The sequence below is a fragment of the Catharus ustulatus genome, chromosome 4 (assembly GCF_009819885.2).
Source record: "Catharus ustulatus isolate bCatUst1 chromosome 4, bCatUst1.pri.v2, whole genome shotgun sequence".
In the NCBI taxonomy this organism is placed as follows: Eukaryota; Metazoa; Chordata; class Aves; order Passeriformes; family Turdidae; genus Catharus; species Catharus ustulatus.
In genome coordinates, this window is record NC_046224.1 from 46,298,493 (window position 1) to 46,325,306 (window position 26,814).

General features: G+C 36.7%; 1 protein-coding gene across 3 annotated transcripts in view; it reads right to left on the minus strand.

The window, feature by feature from the left end:
- The window catches only part of SYT1 (synaptotagmin 1), a 337,000-nt gene that overhangs the window by 246,657 nt on the left and 63,529 nt on the right, over positions 1 to 26,814 (minus strand). For all 3 annotated transcript variants that reach the window (XM_033057399.1, XM_033057397.2, XM_033057398.1), the window contains exon 2: positions 11,482 to 11,572. The gene's annotated coding sequence lies outside the window, so the exon portion shown is untranslated. The remainder of the gene's footprint in view (positions 1 to 11,481; positions 11,573 to 26,814) is intronic.

Here is a 26,814-nt window from a genome sequence, read left to right on the forward strand (position 1 = left end):
AAGTAAGTTTCATTTAATGAGAGTCATCTCAAGGCTACTTTTTATTCCTTTTTAATATTAAAATACACTCTTACAGCAATTCACAATCATTTTTCATTAGTATCTACAAGTGAAGCAGACTAGAAATTGGTTGTCAGAAAGTAGTGCCAACATGAGAGACACTATCTAGATCATCTTTATCTATCCTACATAGAGATATAAAAAGCCTCAGGTAAGAATAATGATCTATTATTTATCTATTATAATAATCTACTTTTTCTTACCCCTCATTTATATCTCATTATGTCAAAGATTTTTGGCCATTTTTCTCTAAATGACTGTGTTGGGTAGGAAAAGATACTATCAAATCAAGCCAGATATGTGCACAGACATAAACCATTTGTGTTTAAAATTCAGGAAGTCTTATTCAGTTCCACACTCCTGTGATGGCTAGGTAGAAAAACTGAAAGGCAGAAAGTAAAATCACCTCCAGCCCTCCATCCTGCTCTTCAGATAGTTTTTCCTACCCTCAAGGCAAGGCCAACTCATGTGCCAATCAGCCAACTCCGGCAATGTCAAAGAGGTTTTAACATCAATGTATTGGGATAAATCAAAAACAGGCTAAGTCAAATGAACAGGTTGGACACAACATACTCAGGGAAGATACCATCTTTCAGGAGGTTCAAGACAGAAACCCATCCCTCCTCAAGTCATCTCACTGCAATTCACTGTTAAATCACAGATCAGCAGAAGTACGACCAGGAACTAAAATTATACTTAAGATACATAACAAAAAACCCCAAACAAAACAAAACAAACGCAAAAAAAACCCCAAACAACCCCAAAGAAAACCCACAAAAAACCCAAAACAAATCAGCATGGAAAAATTGGAACAACTAAACTGAAAATGTTGAGAAAATGACTCTCAACTTTGATGTGTCTGCTTTCAATCCGAAAATAAGACATGATATAGCTAAATAAAAAGTAAAGATGATGGATTTTTTTCTCAAGTTATATAAAAGATTTTATACAAAGTTAATGAAAAGGGCCAAGTAATGTGTCCATGTCTACATCCTTAACCATTACACTTTATTCCCACAAAATCCTATGTAAGTAGATGTAAATATATGAAGCAGTCAACCTTCTATAGACTTAATGTTATATGTAAGTGTGTAATTTTGCAATAGTAGACTATTGCTGCAATACTGAGAAACCTTCATCATACAAATAGGTTAGTGGCAAACTTCAGTGTAAAGTGAGACCCATCGATCTGCAGCATCCAGCACAGTGAAGACTTGAGGTATTCCAGATTATATATGATCACTCTTCAAAATGTCTGCAAGGTTTTGTACCTCTCATCTTTCTAGAGCACCAGCACTTGACCAGGAGATTTCTTGCAACTCTAAGCCAGTATAAGAAATTTGGTACATGACCCTTTTTGTGAATGTAAGTCATTTCCTACTGAGAAATTACCTATTGTTTAATGGGAAGTCGTTGATCTCTGCCCACCATCTGCTTAGTCCAACTGCTTATTTAACATGTTGGGTGATAGCAACACTTTGTCTCAGAAATTACCCTTGCTGAAGCTAATGAACATCATGTTGTAATTTTAACTAGATTCAGATTTATCTCCAGTCCTAGCCATGCACTGAGTCCATTAGTTACTGACAGTGACTAGTGTGGTTGGCTAGCATATTAATTCACAAATTGTTCCACTAAAATCAACATAACCAAACATGCAAAGTTATCTCAACAATTCTCAGGTGGGATACAATCTTTATTTCAAGGTGTCATCCTTTCACAACATCTGTATACAACACCCGAATTTGATTAAAAAAACTTCTTTTGAATGTTTTTAAGCTACAAAATTGTAGACACATATCTTTCTCTGTAAACCTCAGGACAGATCAAAAGGGCTGACTGTGATGCTTGTGTGAAACACAACCAACCCCTGCTAGCCTGTATTCAAAAAGAGAAAGGAACTCCTGTATTTCAATGGAAATTGCTCACATACAAGTAAAACATTCTCTGCCATAAAGAGTTTTCAATCCAAAAATATACCATCAAGTAATTTATAATTCAAAGGAATATCCTTGGACATCGGTTATGAAGAAGATCTACCACTAGATACCTGTACCTCTCAAAATGTGGTCTGAAAAGCCAGGAAGGGTTGCTGAATTCTGCTACCACAACCCAGCTGGGAGGAGGTGATCCTTTAAGTAGCAGAACGTGGCCTTTACATGTACAGACATCTAGGCTCAAACATTTTACTTCTTGGAACTTTCCATGGACAAAGTGTTCGAATTGGCTTACATTTTACTGAAACCAGTTTATTCATGATACCACTGCTACCATGCCACTGCTAGCTTTTGATCTCAAAAAGAATTTTTTTTACAAAAGTTGGATTAATAGCATACCCGACATCATTGCTGACAAAACAGCATGAAAAGAGGTTTTCAACTGGTGTCAAATTGCACATTACTAATACACAATAGTGAATGAAGTCTTACATAAACATGCAATAGAGCAGGATGAGAATGTTAATGTAAAGATCACCCAACTCAGAATCATGTTTTTCATGTCCATCCCATTTACAACAATGTATTGGAAGCAGCCGCCGACTCCCAGACACCAAACTGAGTAACTGATGGGTTGGCATTATCTATGTGCTGCTCAAGAACAAACACACCTGAGCAGTCATAAGAACAAGCCTGCATTACAGACCTACAGCATGAATGTGTGTTTCTCATATTTATTATGTAACATTCTCCACGTAAAGATATAGGACAGAGACTTGCAAGGTAGGTTGCTTTTATGCCATTTACAAACACCAATAAAATGGGCATGTTAAAACACTATTTGCTATAGTATGGCCCAAATCAATCCATCTTTCAGCAGCACAAACAGTGAATGTTTTAATCTAGAAATAACTGTGTGGCTGCTAGTGAAAAAAGAAGCACCAGAACACACAGCAGTAGAGATAGCAACTGAAAGGATTTTTAAAACCTGTACATTACTGTGTTCTAAACCATTTATCTACAAAATTAGTTTGAGCTTACAAGTATGTCCAGACTACCCTTCTATATGCATTACATACAGTTTTGAAAAAGTGGAATGAAACTTTGCAGCCAACACCCTTCACATATTTTTGTTCGTGCTGAAATATTTTTCAGTTTGTATTGAAACAATCTGTCAATCTTATTTAACTGTTGTTTACTGCAGTACAAGGGAATTCTAACTAATACAGGTTAGACTTTTGATGTCACATAAAAATAGTAACAGCTTTCTTTCACAAAATTCACTACCTCTAGCTTGCATCTCCCCTGCCAAAATTAATCACATATTCTAAGACTGTCCAAGTGCTTCCTTCCATTTCTTCCTCTGACCCTGAAAGTAGAGCTGTATTCTCTACCTTTACATGGGTCATTTCTCCACAATAACAACACTTTTTAAAATGGTATTCAGTATTACAAATTAGAAAGAGATCCCATTTCACTGCAGCCACTTGCTCATAATGCAGAGAGGTAACAGTGGGACAGGATGGAAGCTCCCCCTCCTATCTCCACCTGCTCCCTCTGTAACTTTTTAGTACTATTCCAGTAGACTTTAAATCTTACTTACAAAAGCAAATACACCAGATGTCCTTGATTGTCCCACCTGCTGGCTGTGTTTACACTCTCCATAACTGATCCACCTATCCATCCTCATGCATGCATACATGAAAGAAGCACTGGGCAGCGTGCACGACGTGTTCTCTCTTAGACCTGGTACAGGGAAGGTATATGAAGAGTGATAGCTGTTTGTTTTAAAGCTTTTTATTTTAGTCCTAGCTGCATAGCCTCGCCTGCTTTGCTCAGGAGGTTCCATGTTGACAATCTGTAATAGCTGACTTGAAAGCTACCACTAGCAGGATCTGGTCTGGGAACTGAAATACAACAGCCTTAGCTACTCAATTTGAGTTTCTCTGCCTAGGACAATATAAAATCCCTAATCAGTCGGTATGTATTTTCCTCACTTGTGTTTTGATCTTCAGGGGTATGGTTTTTCACACACCTTGCTTCTTCTTCAATAGAAGCTTTTAAAGAATTATTACAAGCTCAGGAAATCTTGGCTTCTATCTCTGCTTCTCCTGGGAAGCAGTACACTGTGCACACAGTTCTGCCACACACAGTATAGCTGAAACTTGTTTACCGCTATCAAAGCTTATTTACAGCCTATCAGAAAGCTAAAAATAATTTTAATTTTCCCACAATATAAAACAGACTGCCACTGTACTTGTCATCAAATCAGATACCCTGCCAAGGAAACATACAGGTTCTTGCATTCAGTCTTCAGCCAGCACTGAATCTGGCTGCTCAGACCAAGGGTTACAAAGTCAAAGGCTGATTACAGAATTGTGCAAATACAGCAATATACAGTCAAGAAATACATGTAAAAAAAATAGTGTCTTACAGACAAACACTGTGCAAATAGACCTCTGCATATACTGAACAATACCATCACATTTTCCTGGTTTTCTACAATATATCCCAAATACTCCCAATATGTACATCTGCCCATTTTATTATCCTCAAGTACAGATCAAAGCCATATATGTAAATATTTTTACATATAAATATCCACTATTTTCAGTCCTTTAAACTGGAAATTTCAAAGCAAGAAACTACAAGTTACATGTATTTATATTCCTAGTTCTTTAATGATGGATTTCTTTAATTAATGAGATGATGTTCTATGTGTTTGTGATTCCATGCTTTTTTCTAAATGACTACCCTTATCCATATGCAACATGTTATTAAGACTATTTTCCCACTTTTCAGTGACTTCCTACCTTACTCACATCCCTCAGAATTTGGGGAATGGACCCAAGATTCACATATATTGAAGAGTCCAATTATGGTAGCGATGAAGAGACCAATTATGGCCAATTATTGCTATTACTAATGCTAATTAGCAAGTAGCAATTTGTTCAGAAAACTAACTGGAAAAGGGAACAAAGAAACTCATCAATGAATAAGAAAGGTCTGTTCTGGTTTATTTGCTGTTTGGGCAATGATTTATTTGGTTTTGGTGGGAATGTCTGCCATGCTACAGCTGCTTTTACAGTCTGTTTCTTGAAATATCTGAAGAGCTAAGTCTGATATAAAGATTTGACGGATGTCTGCCTAACTAACGTATGTAGCTATTACTTTGTATTTTTCTTCTTTATTACATTTTCAGAATCAAAAAGAGATAAGCATTACCACAAGTCACTGTTATCAATATTAAGAAGACACACACAAAAGATGTTTGAACAAAATGAAATTCTACATGTCAGTAGTAGACAAGCTGTTGTTGGAAAGTGCCAGATAATTAAATTTTACAGAGAATCACAAATTTTGGACCTCTCACAGTGATGAGATCTGTCAGACACAGATAAGAATTTGTATTTTTAAAATATACAAGGCTTCATATCACATCTTCTTTTAATGTGAGAACAAAACAAACCAGTTGTTTGTGCCAACGGCTCCAAGCAGTTTGTCATACTGCAAAGGACACAGCGTCACTCTGTTTGGGCCACCACCATTCCGAAACCAACAGACAGAACTCATAGATAAAGCAGGAATCTGTATTCACCCAGTTTACCAGAGAAATAGTGGAAGGACAGCAGAGGATGTATTTACCTCAGGACAGTGCCCTAACCAAGGGTGCTGAGAACAGAGGTAGGTCTGCCTGACTCCAACTGAAGAGCAGGACAGCCACTGGGACCCTGCCCCAGCTTGGGCTGGGTCTGTTCTCTGGCATGTTTTGCACATGCAAGACATAAAAAAATTGAAACAGTGATACAGAAGGCAAATATTTTTAAGTATTTTATGGGAAGGAATGTCATTTTAATTTTTTTTTCTTTTCAATGCCACATAAAAAGGATTACACACAAAACCTGCTCATTTGCTGTAAAATGAGGTTAGAAAAAAGACCCTCAAGTATTCCAGACTATCCTGAGATAACAACCTTTACTTTCACTGGCTCCTCAAACTGTTTGAGAGACACTGTGGTGTCTGGGGCACCACTGTCCTGGCATTCACAGCGGAGGCTGAAAAGCACTGGGAGGAGAGGCAGGGTCTGCCCAGGGTTGGTCACATCAGGTTCCAGATACCCACACTGTACCCACCACAGGGCACAGCTGAGCCCCATAGCTAAGGTGGGGACAAAATCCCCTGGGAATATCTCTGGGAAATGTATTTAAGATGGTGCAAAACCACTGCCCAGCAGTGAGAAGTGAGAGGGACAAGTGTGAGAAACAACCCTGTGCACACCAGGGTGAGAGAAGGAGGAGAGGGAGGAGCAGCCCCAGGGGCTGGAGCAGAGATTCCCCTGCAGCCCACAGTGGGGACCATCGTCATGCAGGTTCCCCTCAGCCTCTGGAGGTCCCCATGTTGGACAAGGGGAAAAGGGTGAGGAGCAAGGAGTGACAGGGATCAGTTATAAACTGGCCACAAACCTCACTTTCCACCTCCCTGTGCTGCTCAGTGGCGGCAAGCAAAAGGGTTGGGAATGAAGGAGTGAATTTGAGAGGAACAAGGGGAGAAGGTGTTTTAGGTTTTGTCCTTGTTTCTCACCATACCAGTCTGTTTTAATCAGCAATAAATTAAGTTAATCTTCCTCAAAACAAGCCTATTTTGTCTGTTAAGGCAAGTGATGTCCCTGCCCTCATCTTTAGACACATGGAGTGAGAGAGGGGCTGGATGGGAGCCTGGCAGTCAGCTGAGGTCAGGCCACCACTCTTGGGAATCAAATTTCAGAAATGAATTTTACAAATTTAGGCAGTCCAATTATATAAAAGTGATCAAAGTTCATTATTCATTACAATGCTAGGCACACTTGGTAATAGTGAAGTGAGCAACACTAGCTACACAGAAAGTATATGCTGGTTCTCTCACCTGATGCCCCCAGTCACCTTCTGTGAAGGCTCAAAGTTCTAGAGTGGTTTCAAAAGCTGCTTAAACTGATTTAAAGCTTTTCTACTGCCAGAAGAGAAGAGATCCTGCCCTACTTTTCCCATGCACATCAATGCACTATTTTCTTGCAAGGTAGCAGTAAAGCTTATCTGGCTGAAAACTACTGTTCATTTTTAGTGCTGGAACAAAAAGGGAGCATAAGATCATCACTTCCAGCAAACATGCTATCATGAAACTATACCCTTGGAGTGCTTCAGGCTCATGATTTCAATGTACCTCAGAAAATAACTATGCTTATGAGACTTGGATCATAGCTGTCCCCCTAGCTTCACACTGGGGTTTCTTGAAATGTCCATCCTGATTTACTCAGATGTAAAGATAGTTAGAAAGATCCTGCTGGGTTTTTTTGAGTTGATTTGTCACAAGATTTTTTCAACATTGCTTGACCAAACCTGTGACAGGACCAGAGGACTTTCTGAACCAATCTAAATTTATGGTCTACTAATCTGGTATCCTCTTTGAGACACATGACAAGGTCAGTCATTTAATGAACGTGTGTGACCTCCTGCAGTAGCTATCTGTAATATAATTCACTCGATGAAAGAACATCCTACCCACTTATCCATTTATTTTGTCCTACACCTGGGGTCTTTTCCTTCCTCCTAAAATCTTGCAATAATTTACTCATAGAAACATAGAATATGCTGAGTTGAAAAGGACCCAACTTGAGTTGGGTGCAATTCCTGGCCCCAAGAATCCCACTCTGTGCCTAAAAAGCATTGTCCAAATGCTTCTTGAACTCCATCAGGCTCAGTGCTGTGACCTCAGTTGCTCCTCATACCTCTGGACCCTTTATCATACTCACAGCCCTTCTCTGCTCTGAATACTCTCCAATAGCTTTAGGTCTTTTTTATATTGTGGCACCCAAACCTGCCCCTAGCACTCAAGGTGGGGCCCCCAGTGCAGAGCAGAGCAGGACAATCCCCTCCCTTGCCCAGCTGTGATGCTGTGCCTGATGAACCCCAGGACAGGGTTGTCCCTCCTGGCTGCCAGGGCACTGTTGGCTCTGTCCAACTTGCCACAGACCCCCAGCACCCCCAGGTCCCTGGCACTGCTCTCCAGCCTCTCATTCCCCAGCCTGTCCGTACATCCAGGGCTGTCCTGTCCCAGGTGCAGAACCCAGCACTTGCTCTTATTAAAACTTCATACAGTTGCTGATTGGTCAAGGTCTCTCTGCAGTGCCTCTCTGCTCTCAAGGGGTTTGACAGTTCCTCCCAATTTAGTATTGCCAGTAAACTTATTTAGTATTCCTTTGTGTCCAAGTCATTAACGAGGATTTGGAGAAAAGTGGGCCAAGGATGGAGCCCTGTGGAACCCCACTGTTACTACTCCCACTGCCCTGTCAATTCAAAACCTTTTTGAATTTTCCCAGCTTCTTGGCTTTGTCCTATAGTAAACTAATGGAGTTTTTATCCAGCCAGTTAAAAACCACAATTCTCTTCACAGATATGGCATGCACATACTTTCCCCATAAAACTATTATTTTCCATAAAACTATTATTAGTTTCTTTTTTGCCTGCCAAAAAGGAAAGAAAAGGCATGTTCCCCCTGCCACATAAACATATGCAGGAGAATGAGCATCTGGTTTCTGACCATTACTGATGCTGAGACTGACTGGGATAAACAGCAAGGGCTCCAAGTACCACCTCTGGCTCAGTGAGCCAACTGTTTGATTGTTCTCATGTTGTTCAACAGCTTATGTATAATTGCTGCTGGTTTTAGACTATAACACAGTAACTGCAGCACTGTGGGAAGAAAGAGGCCTGTTTTTGCACCAGCAGTTTTATTCTCTTTCTTTCAGGAAGAGTAAGATTTGAACTTGACTGTATTACTTTGTAAAATTTTATTTTCCCCAAGGAAGTCTTCAGTGTATCTGATTCAATCTGAATCATCCAAACTCATAAATCTCATTGTAGCCTATGTTGCCAGTATAAAATAGTTGAATTTACTTTCAGCTAAGGAGGTTATAAAGAGCTTAATAAAATTAAACACATTGATTAAAGTAATTTTTGTATTTATTATTCTCCCTATTTTTAATGGATGCACACACCGTAGATCTATGTAACATTCCATTTTCACTGCTGCTTAATGGTTTACCTTAAGGTGGCAATGATGAAAGGAGGCAAGATCTATCCATCTACAGCCTAGAGACTTTAATTTATCAGTGGAAAGTTGGGTTTCAAAAGAGAAATTAAGTGAAGATTTAGTTCAGAAAAAAAGGACATAAAAACATAGTAATTGTAAAAGTTTAAAACACTTATATTTTTAGAAGTAGGTTTACAATCTATCAACCTTTGTTTGTCTATAATTTTGGTGTTCTTTGCCACAATACCTTAGTCCTTATTTCTTGCACACTCCCAGGATTCCAGGGCTCCTTGTTCTTCACAAATGGGTTAGAAACTAAACATTTCCAGGGCAGGAAAATGGGAAAGAACTCCTGAGAGTTTTGCTATCAACTGGCATGGTATTTTTAATTTAAATGGGTCAGACTATTGAGACTCGTTGGTCTGGGGCCTCCCATCTCTGTATCTGCACTATTTACAGTCCTTCTCTGTGATCTGTGGAGATTCCCTTAGCTGGCCTGAGCACCATTCAGCCTTTTTAGAAAGTTCAAAGCAACTACACTGGAAGTAATAGTTCCTGTGAGAGGAAAACTGCTTTCATCCCTGTTACTATCAAGCAAAAAATACCTCCAAAATGAAAAACACCACCAAAATCAACATATCATAAATATTTCTAGATGAAAAGTAATATTAAAGAGAAAATGCATCCAAAACACTTCAAGGAATAATGTGATAATGTTTTTATAATATATAATTTATAAATTTATAATATTATAGGAATAATAGTGTTTTTAAGAAAGGAGACTCCTTGTAACACTTAAAAATTTCCAAGTTTTTTTGTATTTCACTTAACACTTCCTAATATTCAAAAAGTCTCAGAAGGCATCTCCACTGACTCTGCTTATTACAGTAACCCCTTTAACCCAATTTGTAGTATATTATATAGACATCAGCACACTAGGGGACCTACCAAACACATTCTGTGACTCAGGGTGACAAATTAAGAAGCATTTCTAGTTAAGATTTGTGCATGAGACCTTCAGGTTTTCTTGCAACCTCAGGTTACCAGTATAGATTTTTTCAAAGTTCTCCTTGATCCATTGATATTACATTTTTGCTTTAATTTGCTTTTCCACTTCATATTTACCTTACAGACAACTTTATTCTATTTCATATTCCTGAGAACCTTATTGTAGGTCTATGTGGATAATCTCTTTAGTAGCAATACTCTTCAGGGCACAAGACAGTCAAATGTGCATGCAAGTCCTTGAAGCTATTGTTCAAATGGAAATTCAACTTTCAAATCCCAAAACATTTGCTTTAATTTAAATTAGTTTGAGTTATAACATTGGTGACTTACTCCCAGACACATTCATAAGACAGTATTTCAGAAGAAACTGCCTGTAACTGTGATATGCATGATAGTGGAACAGAGATGGAAATTAATTTTATCACTATGACGAACACACTACTACTTCAATCAAAATTTATTTGCAAGTTTTGGTGGAACAGGAACAGATTCAGGGGAATTAGAAGATTAAATATTTTTGATAGAATCATAGAATATGCTGAATTGGAAGGGACCCCAGGATCTTTGAGTCTAACTCCTGTCTTTCAAAAATGAAGAGTCTCTTTACCAATGTAAGTATCTTGCAGGAAATAAAGACTTCCTTATTAAATATATTTATATCTGGATGTTATTACGCTGTTAATACAATTGCGACATGAATTTCATTTTTTGGCTCCTAAAATCAGAAAAGGGTCTCTAATGCATGCCTGATACTATAATCACATCTCCTAATTTCACTGGGCTGTCTACATCACTGGAACTGAATTTTATGAAATTACTACAGAAGCAATGGGACTGCCTGGTGGAGACTGACGTGTACAAGCATTAACTCAAATGGAACTCATCAGCTAAAAAGGCACAGCAGACATTCTATCTGCAACCTGGAAAATCTCAGTACCTTACTATATGCAGTTACATTGTATAAGATACAGGCAAAAATATAAGGACACACACCACTGAATGTACTAATCAAAGACAAACCTTACTCAGAAGTGATCTGTTTAGTGGCGCACAATGGCAGATGCCACAGCATATTTTTTTGTGATGCAAGGCTGCTCAAGATCATCTATGGATAATGAACCATGAAAGCTTGGGATTTGATAAAACACAAATTGATGGCGAGAGAAGGCAAAGAATACAACTACTATCTGAACAAGAAATGCAAATCAACTGGATTTTTAAATCTTTAATGTCAGAATGAAATATCATGAATTACCACAAAATTGCATGTTCATTAATCTAACAAACTTTGCATCAGAAAAATAGATTTCTTTAATTTCTTTACTATCTCCATTTTAATTCTTGGAAAGTGCCATGGAGTAAAGCATTTAATAGGTTATAGAAGGTACAGAATCTTGTTTGTTTGAAATACCTTATATGACTGGCATCAATGCAGTGTTCACAGGGGAATCTTGAACGAAGGTTCTTCTTCTTCACGGTTTAGAAAAATATTCCTTTTCTCCCTTTAAAAGAAAGACATTCCATGTAAACACTTGCCAGTATTTATAGTGCTGTATTTTCCATCTTTGCCCATGAACAACGGCTGCTTTAAAACTCCTTTAAAAGTACTTGGTTTGTTCACTGGCTTTCAGATGATTGCCTGTAGCTGATTATCATGAAATTTAATCAGACTGTTAAGAGACACAGAAAAAAAAATGTGGACAAGATTTCTTCATCATGGACTAATTTGGACTGTTTTCTTAGTGTGCTCCAATATTATATATTTCTGTAGATTTCATCAGTGAGCCAAGAAAAGTGAATTGTAATGATCTCACATCATGTTTTTCTACTGCTCTAACCACAAGATTCCTTAACTTAGCATGCTCAGCGAATTCACATGATATTGGAAAGACATGGATTTATACTTGAACATTTCTTAACTTCTATACACAGACAATTTCAGAACAGTTTGGATTAAAGGGCAAAAGTGACATCAGTCAATTCAAATGTAGACTGAAAACAATTTCCCAGATCTATTCAGATTATTAGATTTTTTTTTTCTTTTCTGCTCTTCTATTTGACTTCTATACAGTCTCCTATTCTGGTAAATTAAAGGAATTCACATTACTTTTTCCCCATAGCTAAAACTAGAAGCTCCAGTTAAGACTGAATGCTCAATGTGCTGGAAGCTGTTTGAACAAGACTGTTAGACATCTTTAAGATTTTTATAAATCAAATCCCTTAGACAGTAAAGGATAGGAGTAAAGCTATATCAATATATTTTTTCTAGAGATGAAAGCTAAAGTATACAAATATTAAACAATATGCTGAAAGTCACACAAGTCTGGTTCAAGGATCCTTCACAAATCTTAAATGCCTTGAATCCTTGCCCAGCACCTGAATCACATCCCATAAAGCCTGTCCTCAGTCCCCATATCTTATATGTAGCAGTTTTGCTTATGTTCCTTAGGAAGAAGTATTATCAGTATTTAATTTTGTCGGACTTGACAATATTTAAAACTGTAAAATTACAAATGAAGTTTTTTTAAGCAACAAAAGCACAGAATTAACTCAAAAATCCATTGAAATTATTTTAAATACTTTGGAAGCTTTCCTTTTTCACTTAGTTAAGTACTAAAAAATCAATACTGTAAAAATGATGGAATTTTATGTAAATGTATATACCTATTATTTGCCTTCTAATTTTTAGGGAATAAAGTCCAGATCAGTAAGGTGCATTGCTCTGAATTTAGAGTCACCAAAGTCTGGGGGTACAAGAATTTACAGCTCCACAGAATGTATCTTTTCCATCAGAAAATGAAAGAAAGACTAAAGCCTTTAAATTATTCCACGACCTAAGGTTTTAATGAAACAACTATCAGGAAAAGCTGGTTAAAAATGTTCTGACTTTTACAGTCAACAATAATTTTGTAGCTTGTGGCTGTCTGGATAGAATATCTTTATTTAGCAAAACAACAACGTGAAATTAAACTCATTAGATGCAAACCACAACATTAATAAAGGAACATCACTGCAATGTCAAGCACTTGAAGTTTAATTCCGTCTATGTCTGAGGCTTTATGACAGTCACTGTGTCACAATTTTTTTGTGGGAAGCTATGCTTATTCAGTATCAAGGTTGTTTTTTAAGGAATTTAAGGGGTTTACCCCTCCTATTCTGTGAATGCTCTAGAATACATATGTTTTATAGAGAAAATTCTTAAAATAAAATAACTATTTCCATGATGAAATTTTTTTTAAGATAAAAAATCCACTAATTTTATACACTAAATAACGGATCCTTATTTCCTCTCCACCTCCTTTTTTTTTTCTTCAGAGCATGTAGCATTTATGGTACGTTCCTATATATCCAAGACAGCTCCAACTGAATTTCATTTTCCTGCCTTCCTGGCTCATTTCTCAACCATTCCCAGTTCTCTTGAGCTAGGATCACTGGCTGATACTACTGGCAGTTATGTTGGCAGCTCTACATCTGCTGTCCAGATATCTAATTCCTTATTAAGTCTGTCTTCTCTACAGTTCCCTGCCAATTCTGACTGTTTTTGCCCAGCCAGTCCCAGTTTCCCATTCCATGTCCAATTTTTATGCCCTTTCTCATTATCCAGGTTGACTATTAATCCACTGCCTTTGCTCATCAAGCCTCAGTCATTCCCTCCTCAGCTCAAGGCTGACCAGTTTTCTGGTACTCTACTGTCCACTGGGCTCCTGGCAGAGTTCTACCTGGGATAACACACAGAGGGAGTACCAAAAGCCATCATGGGAAACTCTTTTTAGATCTTTTTCATCTTGCAACAAAAAGTCTATTGGGTAATAGGGATGCTAGATTTTATCACAGTCAGCCTCTGGAGTTTTAAGATGCCAGAGCACACTTAGCAATGACTGCAAATGGAGATTTTTCATGTTTGTTTCATTAACAGATCCCTCTTCCCTCTGTGAATTCTTTTCCTCTTCAAAAGGCTTATGATTTTGCTAATTCTAGTGAATATTCCCAGGCATGGCCGCAAACACATTCTGTCAGAATTGGCAATCTCACCGCTAGGCAGAAAACCTAAATCTGCCAAAAAGGAAACTTTAAAATATGACATGCAGTTTTGTGTTAAGTTCTTAACTGCACTGAAAAAATCTTAGTTAGATACATATATTTCTAAGGAGACAGGAGTTAACATTTGCCAGTCAGAAAAAGACAGGTAAATCTATAAAATAAGTTTTAGTATGTTTTAATATAGGTAACAATGAATCATGAACCATGTTTCAACAAGAATTTTTAGGTTTTCTTAGAGATTTAAAACTTCTTTTTACAAGTCCCTTAGGGAGCAGAATGAACCTCTCTCACTTATTGGATGAACAGTGCATAATACTTTGCATAATGAAATTAAGCAGCCTGAAGTACATGTGAACATGACTAATGAGACCAAATGCAGCAGGAAAACCAAGCAGATGGCTTGAGCGAGTTGGAACAGAGTAGCAAGGAGAGATCTGAATGTTTTGGGGTTTTGCAGGATACATACAGAAACACAAATATAATTTTTGCATTTCTGTATAACAGTGCATCTGTCACCACTTCGGTGGTCTACAGACCACAAGTGAGAACTTGCCAGAATACAATTCTGTCTGTGGAAAACCTTTATGTGTCGTCTACGGAGATACAAAATGCCAACAAAATGGTGGGTGGGGGTAGGAGCTGTTTGTTTTACCGTGTCTTGCTTTCTTAATTGCATAAAAAGATACTTAAGATAGTGGCATATTTTTAATGAATTAGTTCTCCATAAAAAGCCTGGTTCTGAGACGCCTCCTCAGTAGTATGAACATCTGGGGAGAAATGCAGTAAGAGAGATAGAAAGGAGGCAACAGGCATTAAAAGACAATGGGAAAAGGCTTTCTTATCAAGAAAGGTCAATGACCAACTTATAAAGGATGCTACCAGAAACACTGGAAGATGAAGATACATTCAGTTTGCTCTCATTGCTTTCTGGGAAAAAACAAATCCGTCTACAGAAAAAATTTTCTGTAACATGAGCTACAAGGAGGGTTAGCAGTCAGCCCCCCCTTGAGAGGTATTCAGGTGAAGGTATAGCTCTGCTCTGCATCAAACACTTTCTGACACTGGCTATTTACATCTGCAAACTTAAGGGCTTGCCTGCAGTTATGTTATAAAGAAAAGCAGATTCAGAGAGAAAAAGTATAAAACTGAGCAAATTTACAGTGTCATCCTGCTGCCATCTCTACCACAAATGACAGGGATAAAATGCCTTTGGATGTGTATTTTCTGACAGATTTTTTTTTTCACTAGAAAACTTTATGTGATGTTTTGAAAGGAAGCACAGACATTACATCACATTGGAATATAAAGATATCTTGTCAACAAAGAAATTTTAATGTTCAGAAGAAAACTATTTAATTGATTTTTCTGCTCCTATCAAAGTCTGTTCCACTCCTGATGATACAGTTGTAGCCCACCTACCACATATTTTACTATTATATGCTCCTAATATTCAGTGCTCATAACACAATTTAGTACTGCAAAATAATTTTATTACCAACAAAAACTGTTAAAATTCACTTTTTTTTATCCCTTCAGTTAGTTTTAAAAATGTATTTTTCCACTGTGTGCACTGGTCTCTCCTTTTTAAAAGTTCAGAGTATTTAGAAACATAGGAAGAGATTGAATAATTCCATGGAGCATCATTAAACAGGCAAGAAAATTAAAAAAAGGACCAAAACTCACAAAACTGAAAACTACTTTTAGTTCTGGAATACAGTAGTAATAATTCCTTTCTTTTTTATTTTTTTTCCCAGGGACTTCTGATGGTATTTTTTTCTCTTCTAGACTAAAGAAAAACCATTTCTTTCATTCTGTATTTCATATTTAAGTTATCTCCACTCTGAAACAACCACAGAAGTCTTTAACAATTAAGACCAGCAAGATCTTTCATTCAGCCTTAATCTAAATTTACCAGGTGACATATGCAGAGATTTGGATGATCTCTTTTTTTACTGCAAATGATTTTCATTTACACCAAAGCACAAAATTTTAGCTTCAATCCAAGCAACCTTATGAAGTCTTTGTTACATGATAAATGAAATAAGAAGTGAATACAGGCATTCCAGCTTATATTACTTTTATCATATCTCCCTCTCATCTTCTAAACACTGGCCGTTATTAAAACTATCTGCAAAATCCAGCTTATGTAACTATCCTTGTAGTTTTCTAGTGTAACTTGTGTTAAGTATGAGTACCTGTCACACAACTAAAAACACAGGCTAAACTATCTCAGTGCCTTTTATCATCCATACAGACCATGCAATAGAGTTTTGTGAGGAAAAGTATCAGTGGGTAATTTCTATCCTCTCGGTGCTTCAAAAATTATATTCACCTTCCGTAAAGCACAAATAAGTTCAACTGCAAAGCTGGGTTTCTGTGATTTCTGCAATAATTTTTATCAAGACAGAGGACTCAAACTCTAACTTTGTATCATTTTAGGTTTGGCTTAACATTATATATAGGAAAATAGCAACTTTAAAGGAAGCTGGTAGGAACAAAGTGCAAAACAAATACAAGAAAGTGGTTCTCTGCTCAACAGGTCTATGAAACGGTCAGAAACATTATAAGGGGTACAAGGAAATTTTAAAAAGTTGTATGAAGAAGCTTAACATTAATTTAGAAAAGAGATTCATTGAGAGCTGGTGATATCATACCAGATTTAGGAAATCCCTTGAGCTGAAAACAGTTGGAGGCTAGGAATTTTCTAGAGATGTGTTATGTATTCTCACTCTACTCTTCTCTGGAAATCACCTACGGCTTATTGGCGATAAGATGTTTAATACTGTAGATCCAAAGGTAGGAGAATCCCTGGTCTGAATTTTTGGAAACTTTCTTCCATTTCAATGAGATGCTCTGAATTTTTGTATACTCCTGCCTAAGGAAATTGATAGGAAATTGATGCCTTCGTATTCCAGGAATTAGTCAAAACCACTGCTTGACACATCTGCATCACCCATTGGTCCTTAGTACAAGTGGGACCACTTGTAGTGAACAACTTTTTCGGCTTGAATTGGGCCTGTCCATGATCATAATTTCATTAGCAGTGGTTCCTGTTATTCAGAACAGTGAAGGAGAAAAATTAATGATAATGATGATAATAATAATAATAATAATGAATGTTAGATCAATTTTCTTTCCTTACATGGCATAGACAAGTGTAAACACAGAATCCAACAGGATGGTCTAAAACCTAGGAGGAACTACGCTTCATTTTATCTGGTAAAGGAAGAGCAGAACACAAGGTGAATACAGTACAGAGTCATGGGAACACACAGAACTGCCTGATCTGGCAATTGCAACTTGCAAATTTGTTCTTTCCCTGTGTGTTGTTTTAGGTAACCATATGGTAGCACACAGCTAGACACTTACAAAAAAATGACCTTGGTGACATGTGGCCAACATCTTTGAGTTGTCACCTTTCAAAAAAAAAAAAAGCGCCTGTCTCACATGTCAGTATTCAAGCTTATATGTTTTTTCTGGTCTCTCCTGTTGCAGTAGGATATTTTTTGACCTTCCTTTGGGGATATTTTTTCCTGGGAGAATTTCGACTGAAATTCTTGTTTACCTATTAAAATGATACAAAATTAGTGAAGGAAATTCTGGTCCATTTCTCTACTTCCTAATGAAAACCAGCACACAATACATATAGGCAAATACTGGTCTGCACTCAAGTGACAAGAAGACAGAAGGATTATTCCTAGTAGCACCCTACTTTTTTGGTTCCCATTTGAAATTCTGGGTAAATATCACACTCCTGCTTCCACTTCACTTGTGTATAGGTGTTACTTAATAACATTCTACTTTTCCTTCATTGATCATTAATAATAATCTTTTTACTATAGCAAAAGCAGACTGTGACAGACATCTTGCTTTACTGCAAACATTTTTCTTCCACATGAATGCTGAATGCTGAAGCATGCAATTAAAAGTAAGAATCAATAGCTCACTACAGATAAAAAAAATTACATTTACTTATACTGTGCCAAATCCTACCCTCAAACTCCCCTTCTGACCTCACATACCACACTAATTTAATGATCTCTAATTCCACACTGATCAATTCATTTACTTCCTACAACAATTTCCAGCTTAAACTATGAGCATAACCTTCAATTTATAAAAGCCATCAAACAAAATATCTCATACAGAATGTCTCTGCAGAAGGAGCAATTGGGTTTTTTCATGCCACAAGTGAAAATAACTTAAAGACATACAATTAACAAGTTGACAAAGACAAGGCAAGTTTTTGATGTTCTGTCTTCCAGATCTGTGGACTTGCTCAACTAGCAATTATGAAAGTCAACTAACGTGGCCAGCTGTCAACTTGTAATGCCAAATTAAGAGTTTAATGTTCTTTGCCAGCATCAAGCTGATGTACAGTATGCCTGTCTGTATCTAGAAAACTCAGCATGTCCTTCTTAGGATGACAAACAATCTTCACAAAGCTCTGGTAATAGAAACTAACAGTTTTTTACCCTGCACATTACCTCAGTTTCAACTCTCTTCAAAACAATAGTTCATTAGCCAATTAGGCTGAAAAGAAGTATTTTCCTCTACAAACAGCTTTGATGAGCTGAGTTGCCATTTTTCTCACATACAGAAAGAAAAAAAAACCAAAATCCACTAGCCAAGCATTGTTTCCCAACTGCAACATTTAAAGCGAAGATTGCAATTTCCTCTGGCGAAGACTTATGAACATTAAAAAAAATGCTGCACTCATAAAATCAGGAAAAAAAACCCCAATCAAATTAGAAATCTCTAACAGCATGAACTTATCACATACATCCAGGCAGAGTTCTGTTGCAGCTAGGGATCAGATAAAGATTTTAATTAGCTCCCTTGAAAATTGTTGTTTGCATTTAGAACGAAGGACAAGTTCATCATCACCTCTTTATTCATCCACTTTCCAGGAAGCTTCTTTGCCAGAATCTACACTCAAACCATGAATAGGTGCACACATAAGGCAGTCAAATTACAGTAAATTACAACAAAGTGTCATTTAAGAGTGGGAATATTTTAAGCATGGAGTTCCTACTGCCCAATTGGGTAACACAGCTTAGATAGAAAGCTTTTAGTGTTGCACTTCATTAGAAAAGGAAAACATGGGAAAATTGCTCACAACACTGAAACCAAGTTTTCATCAAGAAGGATATAAATTACAAGACACATGAGATTTTATAATTAGTTCAGACAAACAAACACATAGCACAATTAATTCCGTCTTGGTAGAGGAAAGAGTGCCAGGCCCACATATTCTTCAATCTGCATCTTCTATTGTTAACTTTCACACATATTACATGCATATAGATTTCTGAACATGAATGTATTAATAACCAATCCATCATTTCAGAATAACCAGGCTGTATAAAGACAGCATTTTAAGTATTTTTTATTTGTCTTTGAGGTACTACTTTCTTAACTACAAGGAAGAGCCTGTCACTTAACAGGAGAGGAAACCAGCCTGTAGTGCCTCTACAGAAGTGTAGGTGAATCACAATTTTATAGTATTTTAGTTTGCATCTGAACAATACATTCTGAAAAACATTTAATATAATAGATACTAATATATCTCTCAAGACTCAAAATTGAAAGTAAATAACCAGATACAAATTTAGTATTGGTTGATTACTTGAGTACCAGAAGTTTGTACTCATTGAGATACCGATGAGCAAAATGTCATGACAAATGGCTCAACCAGTCTTTAAGCCATTACTTCATAAATACTACTGAAAAAACTCAAAACAGTGTTACAGGCAGATGAAAAATCTACTTAAGTTTTCTACAGATCTCCAAGGTTTGTCCATATTAGATGATGAGGTTTAAAAGTGAAGTAATGTATCATAAAAACAACTTTTTACTGAGAAATCCAACAGAATATTAACCGATACAGGTAAGTTTACTTACCAGAAAAGTAATAACACAATGCAATAAAAATATCCAAAACTCCCAAATGGTCATTGAAATAATCAGTTCCTGTAAAACATTTGTATGAATATTTCTTTTTTGTTTTTAATTCTTCAATCAATTTTTTAAAACTATAGATAAACTGACAATACTACTTCATTTCTAGTTGGCAGCTTTCTGACTGTCTCTGAACAGTAGGAATCAGAAGGACACTGAAGTTTCAGATACTGTGGTGGGCTGACTCTAGCCAAAAACTAAGTGCCCACCAGCCACCCATTCACAGTACCTCCAAGCATGGAGGGGAGAATTTGAATCACAGAGGCAAGAAAAAACTCATGGGTAGAAACAAAGCCAATTTAAAATAAAAGATAGGACAAAATACACAAGTGAAGCAAAGGCCCTCCCACCAGCATCCCAGTCCTCAAACAGCCTCCAGGCAACAACTACCTTGGAAAGACCAACCTGCAGTTTTTATCATTGAGCATGACATTCTAAAGCACAGAACACCCCTCTGATCGATTTGGGTCACTTGTCCTGGCTGTGTTCCCCCTCTAGCTCTCACACACCCACCCCCAGCCTACTTGCTACAGGCAAAGTTAAAACAAGCCTTTTTGTTATGCAGGTGCTGCTCAGCAATAGGTAAAAGCCCTGGTGTGTTACCCCCACTGTTTTAGTCACCAACCTAAATCAGCAGCATATGAGCTGACGGAAGCTAGTTCCATCTGACCCAGACTCAATACAGATACTCAGTCACAGTTCATGTCTCAAGTTAGCCAGAATGATATCTCACTGCACACAGTGACCTTCCCCCATTTTCTTCCTCTTACCATTTCCAACCTGGTTTCCAGGCACACTGATGAACAAGCAACCAGGACACCCAAAAGCACTACTTGTGCAGTCTAAATGCAACTACTGAGGTCACAGTCCTGAAACCAGATGCCACCTCTGATGCCACCATCCTCATTTCCATCTCCTTGTCATTCCACTTTCCAAAGTGCAGCACAAGGAAAATTACTCAACTGTCTTTCCTACAGATAGTGTATAATAAACTTTATAAACACCTCATGTCCATAACTGCATTATCCCCCTGTTCACTCTTTTTTTAATCCTTTCTAATTTCTCTAATTCCTTTCCCTGAATTTACAGCCTGCCAAAGTTTATCCAGTTCTTGACATTCCTGAAGTATTTGACATCTCTCAGCTTCCTGGTACTCCCCACATTTCTTTGATTTCCCAAAAAAATTCAACTAGCCTTGAGTCCCCTCATCATATTGTCTCTTGGTGCTTCCAGGCTGATATTTTGTGCTTGAACGGGGATCATGCAGGTCAGAACTCAGTAGTGACCCTTACAGATAGAAATGCAACTTCTAAAGTTCATGATAGTACATATGTAAAAAGAAACGGAAATAGGATTAAATACGATTAAGGAAGTAATTCTATTTCTCACACCATTTCATAGTTTACTTCAGGAATATTTTAACATGGAAAAAACAATACTTGAGGCAAAACTTAATTTTCAGTATAAATGTTATACTGCATTGCATTCAAGAAAACAGTTTTCTTGACTTGCTGTCATGTTGTCAGTCCATATAGAACTGAAACAAATCGAAGAAGTAATTCATAATACAATATTATTCTCAGCAGTTCCACATGCTGTCCAGGCTATTTAAATAGTCTATAAATAATTGCTCAGAAAGGCACAACTGACAGTGTGCATAGACTGGTTGATGAATCATAAGGCAGTTTAAGTAAAATTTTGCTTGATTAACTGTTTTGTTTTTAAACCACCCACACTGTATTGTTTGATATTATCAGGACAGATCAAACTGTTCTCTGTCTTTTACTGAAAACCAGACAAGCTTACAAATGATAACTTCTATTGTATTATGGAACTGATGCCAAACAGAAGAACTGTGTATTGTATGTTTCCAATTTTGTATTTTTTTGGTCAAGTATTTAGCATCAGGTATTGTTATATATGAAACTAACCCAGACACATCACACACTTACAGCTTTGTCACATGGAAATATTTTCGTTTTTGTCTCCTCATCTTCAAAATACATTTATTTGTCCTCCTGAAGTATAACTCCTCTCTTGAATTTTTTTTTTGTCAGCTGGCAACCAAATTGATTACATCTAGAATATCTTCAGATGGAGGCATAAAGGAACAAAGCCCACTGATTTGAGGCAAAGCATACCTGACTTCTGTCATTGTAAATGTTGCCAGCGCATACACTTCTTTGTTTAGACCAGCAGATGAGGCATTTACATGTCTAAAGATGCACAAAAGCACCTAATGGAGATTAAAAGAGCATCTAAATGAATAAACACCTTATTTCCAGCAATTTTCATGGGAGTCAGGCATCTATTATAATTAGTCATTTCAGTAAAACCTACCATGTTGAACTCCCATCATCTCTAATACTTCCAGAACTTCTTAACAATATCCTTAATAACGTCAATCAGAAATCTCTTTCTCCAAAAGGTAAACATCAAAATTTATCACTCAAAGCAATAAAGAAAAATTTAAACTGGGGTATGAAAAATTTATTAGCTCTATCTTTTGGAAAAAAACAGCTTAGGTAAGAGAATCAGCTTCATCTCCAGGTTTTGCAATTGCAGAGTTATTCCTCCTGGCTTGTATACAGTTTAAAATTACTACCTTTATACAATATAATGCAATATTATGTTTATGGTATACCAAAGCTTTCCATCACCTTCATGTGATTTCGTTTTTTTATGCACTCCTAAGGAAGAGTTACAAATTAATTGCATAGATCACTTTTTGTAGACACAGTATTGTGTCAGTGCTGACTTAAAAAAACCACGAATGAATTTGCTAACCACTCTGCTTCCCATATGCATTTGAAGAATTAAGGACCTAAATTAATGTTTTAACTGATCCTCTAGTTGCTGGTGGGTGGATTTTGGGTGTATAAGAGTAAGGAGGGAATTGCTTACTTTATTTCAAATGTGTTTATTGGATCCAGATCCTTTCCTTCCACATTTTTCCCATATAATAAATACTCACTATTTTTTCAGCTCAATCCTGAGATTTAATTAAGATCTGAGTCCTAGCATGCTGAGTGCTGTGCAAATATGCAGTCAAAAGAAACAAAAAACATTATAGAAATAAATCAGAGTGTTTAAACATATACTGACATTGGAGAATCAGGATATAGCATCCAGCTTCTTTTTTAAAATGCCACTTTAAATTGGCACTTTTAAGTCCTATTTTTGTTGGAAAATCTACTGTAATGCCTATCAAGCAGAAACACAGTAGCAAAAATGCTAAAACAAAGAATGTAAACTATAAACTAATGAAGGTATAAAGACAAAACACAAACAGATGAGAAATCAATGTGCTCGTTTTTAATATGAGAAGAAGCTTAAGACTGTATTTTACACAGGAAGCAAACCACCAGTCTTTTAATAAGCACAGAAAGCTTTTTCTTTATTAACTCCTCAAAATGGTATTTCAAGAAACAATATTGACAGATTGGAGAGCTGCTTCTGTAAGAGTAACAGAAAAGAATAATATTTCATATTTTGCTGTATGGTATTTTAGAATTTCTTTCGGTATTCTATTTTCTTATGTGCTACAGGAGTATGCAAAGCTATATTCAGTTCAAATGACGCATCCAAACAATTCACCTCAGAGACTATTTAGGGCAAGTATGCCAGCACATCAAACAGGACAAGCCTACAACAGAGAGATGCAAGGACGAGCTCTGCTACTATTTCAGGCTGTCTCTTGTGGAGAATTTAGGTGCCAGTTATGAAGATCATATAAATGTTTTATGTTTTGCACAATCACTATTGATTAATTATGACCTACATTAGCATTCAAAAAGCCTCAGCAGTAAGACCTGTAAGACTGCAGACAGTCATTTCAGGTGAATTACTGGTGTGATCCTACAGAATGTCAGTAAATAAGGAGATCATCTCACCACAATAATTATCATTGAGGCAGTAGAAAAACAAACGAACAAAATGCACAGCAGTGATATGTTACCTAATCACGACATTGTGTTTGTGTAGAGCTTACTTGGAAATGTATCCAGCTGAAAATACAAAACCCTTCTGCTATGGTTAATCCAATATACATTATTAAACTCGTGAAAATAAGGATTTATAATGTAAGATACATCTGTAGTTTTGAATATACTAATAACCATCACCATTTTGGCATGGTTTTGTCGACCCTTTGAATACCATCCTCAGAAAAAAACTAGAATAACAGGAAGCTAACATCTCAGGGCAGAATGTTCCACCTTCACTTAAATAGGAGAGGACATGGATGTCCAGCAAGCTGGGCTAGAGAGGAGGGCAGTGTGCTGCCACAAAAGCTATTTGCAGCAGTTAATACTGGAAGCTTTCACAAATCCATGACTAGAACTAGAGTAAGCTTTACTTTGACTAACACATTGCTGACAGTAATTAAAAATGACCCAATTATTTCTGGAAAAAATAGCTCTTTAAAACGTAAAGGTGAAATAGATGGATGGGAGGAGAAAAAGAGCAAAATGATCATGTATGAAAATTCAATAGCACTTTAGTTGAAAACAGAAAAATTGAATAACAGTCTTTATTGTCTTTCAATGAAAGAACAGAAATAAAACAAGCTACTGTAATTGTTTTTTAACAGGTTTTTCCATAAATAGCATTTGTGTTTTAATTACAGTGTTAAAGCTGAGTGAAGAGAATTTACTTTGTTGCATATTATTTCTTTACAACCATTCTCAATATTACTCATTAAACTGGATGCCATTGAGATAAAATTGCATTATTCTATTCCTTTAAATCACTGAAACATCTGTATAATTCCTTAGCACTGACATAACTACTGATGTAGCTGAAAATGTAGTCAGCTGAGCATCTTCATCCCTTTCAGCATAATCTAATATCTCAGTGATTTATGAGAGTAGAGGCTTATGTAAGACTCCCATATAGACCCATATAGCTATAAACCTTTCTATTATCGTAACACAGTTTCTTAGTTGCTGTTATTATTGTTCTGGGAATTTACTTGCTAGTGAAATCTTTTCCCCCATATAAGTTAACTAACCCTTAAGAGGAATCTTTTATAAATACTAAAAATTACGAGAACAATAAATCACTTACAGAGAATATACTCTCCTGGTGAAAATAAGGTTTTCTAGTAACAGATTCAGTGACACAGCATTCATTAGTTAGTTTTTGTTACAGATGAAACTTCTGAGGAAAAATAAAATAAATAAAATAAAATAAAAATAAAAAAAATAAAATTCCTAAATACTCTCAATTATGCAGAGGCCACTAAAATCTAAAAACAAACCCAACTAAACCTCAAATAGTGGTTTCTGACTCTATTTAGAGTCTTAAAACATAGTGTCTGCAAAGAACAGTACGTATTAAAGTAGTCAGTAGTACTACTAGCCTGGCCAAATCCTATTCAGCACAAAGACTGCAGAGATGAGCTGTGCAATTCTGGCTATGATCAAAACTGACCTTGTATTTATTATCTCAAATCTGTTTCCTGGGACTAGTACCTTCTTTCACTGTTATATTCATCCACTGCCTCTTGTCTAAAATTGAACTCCTATGCCACTGGCATCTTTTGTCATTGTATACACTAAACACCGCAAATGATGGGTCTGCATTTCTTGACTAGGTGTTAGAGCAGCCCCGTTGCAGAAACTGCTGGGAGCTTCATGAGATTCTCCAACAAGCACAAGAGTTAAGCTTCTCTTTTAAAGCTTTCATCCACTTACTTTGGATGTTTGGTACTGTCTAAAAGAATCAGTTTCATTTCATCAAAACTTACTGAACTCTTTATTACCACTCAAGAAGACTCTGAAGTGTCTCCCCCCAATTAACTGCCTGGTAGTTATTTACCCAGCCCATCTCTGACAGATTTTCTGGGAGGAGTGGGCTGGTACTTCAACGAGGATGAAGAAACTCCATGACGAATTCCTTACAGTATGCAGTCCTGAACAAGCTAAGGACTCTTCTAAGTTACACAAGGTATCCCAACAAGGATTCTGAGAAGCTTTGTGAAAACACGCAAGATATGCAAGATTTTTCATCAAAAAAAGAGAAAATAATTACAACAATAATAAATAAGGCAGGAAAACTCCAAAGAAACCCTATGATCTCTCAAGGCAAGACGTTCTGGTTTTGCTCTGTATTGTTAAATTAATATACTGAAGACACTTTTGATTACAGTACCTACTATCAAAATCCATACAAAATGAGCTGCAATTTTTCTTAGTACTGAATTACAAAAATTAAAATAGTTTATTTTGAAACACCAAGCTGAATCAGATTAGTAGCCAGTATCTGGCAAGCAATGCAACACATTATGGAGCACCTGAATTATTCATAAGCTTGAAAGACACTACATTCCTTCCAAAAGGCAAAAGGCAAAAACCATCCCTCTATTAATTACATCCTACAGACATTGGAGGTCAACAAAGTTAGCAGAAGTTACTCCAGTGTTTGTGTTGGGTAAACAAATAAAAAGTAAACAAAGTTTGTTTTTTAGCCCTTTCACTTTTTTTTAATTAACCCAAATATGTCTAGAGCCATTCACTGTCACAGTGTGCTTTCAGGTGAATAAATTATTATAGGACCTTAGCATATACTGTCTTACTTTATATTAGACTTCTATTTCACTGAAGCTGTGGTTGCCTCCAGCGAACATCTTTCTCTGCAAGGCTCAAAATCTTTTTCTTCCTCCTCTTCTCCCCTTATCTTTCACACTGCTTTGGTGGGAAATTGTAGTTACCCTTCTTCTCATAGCAAGAAACTCAGTTCT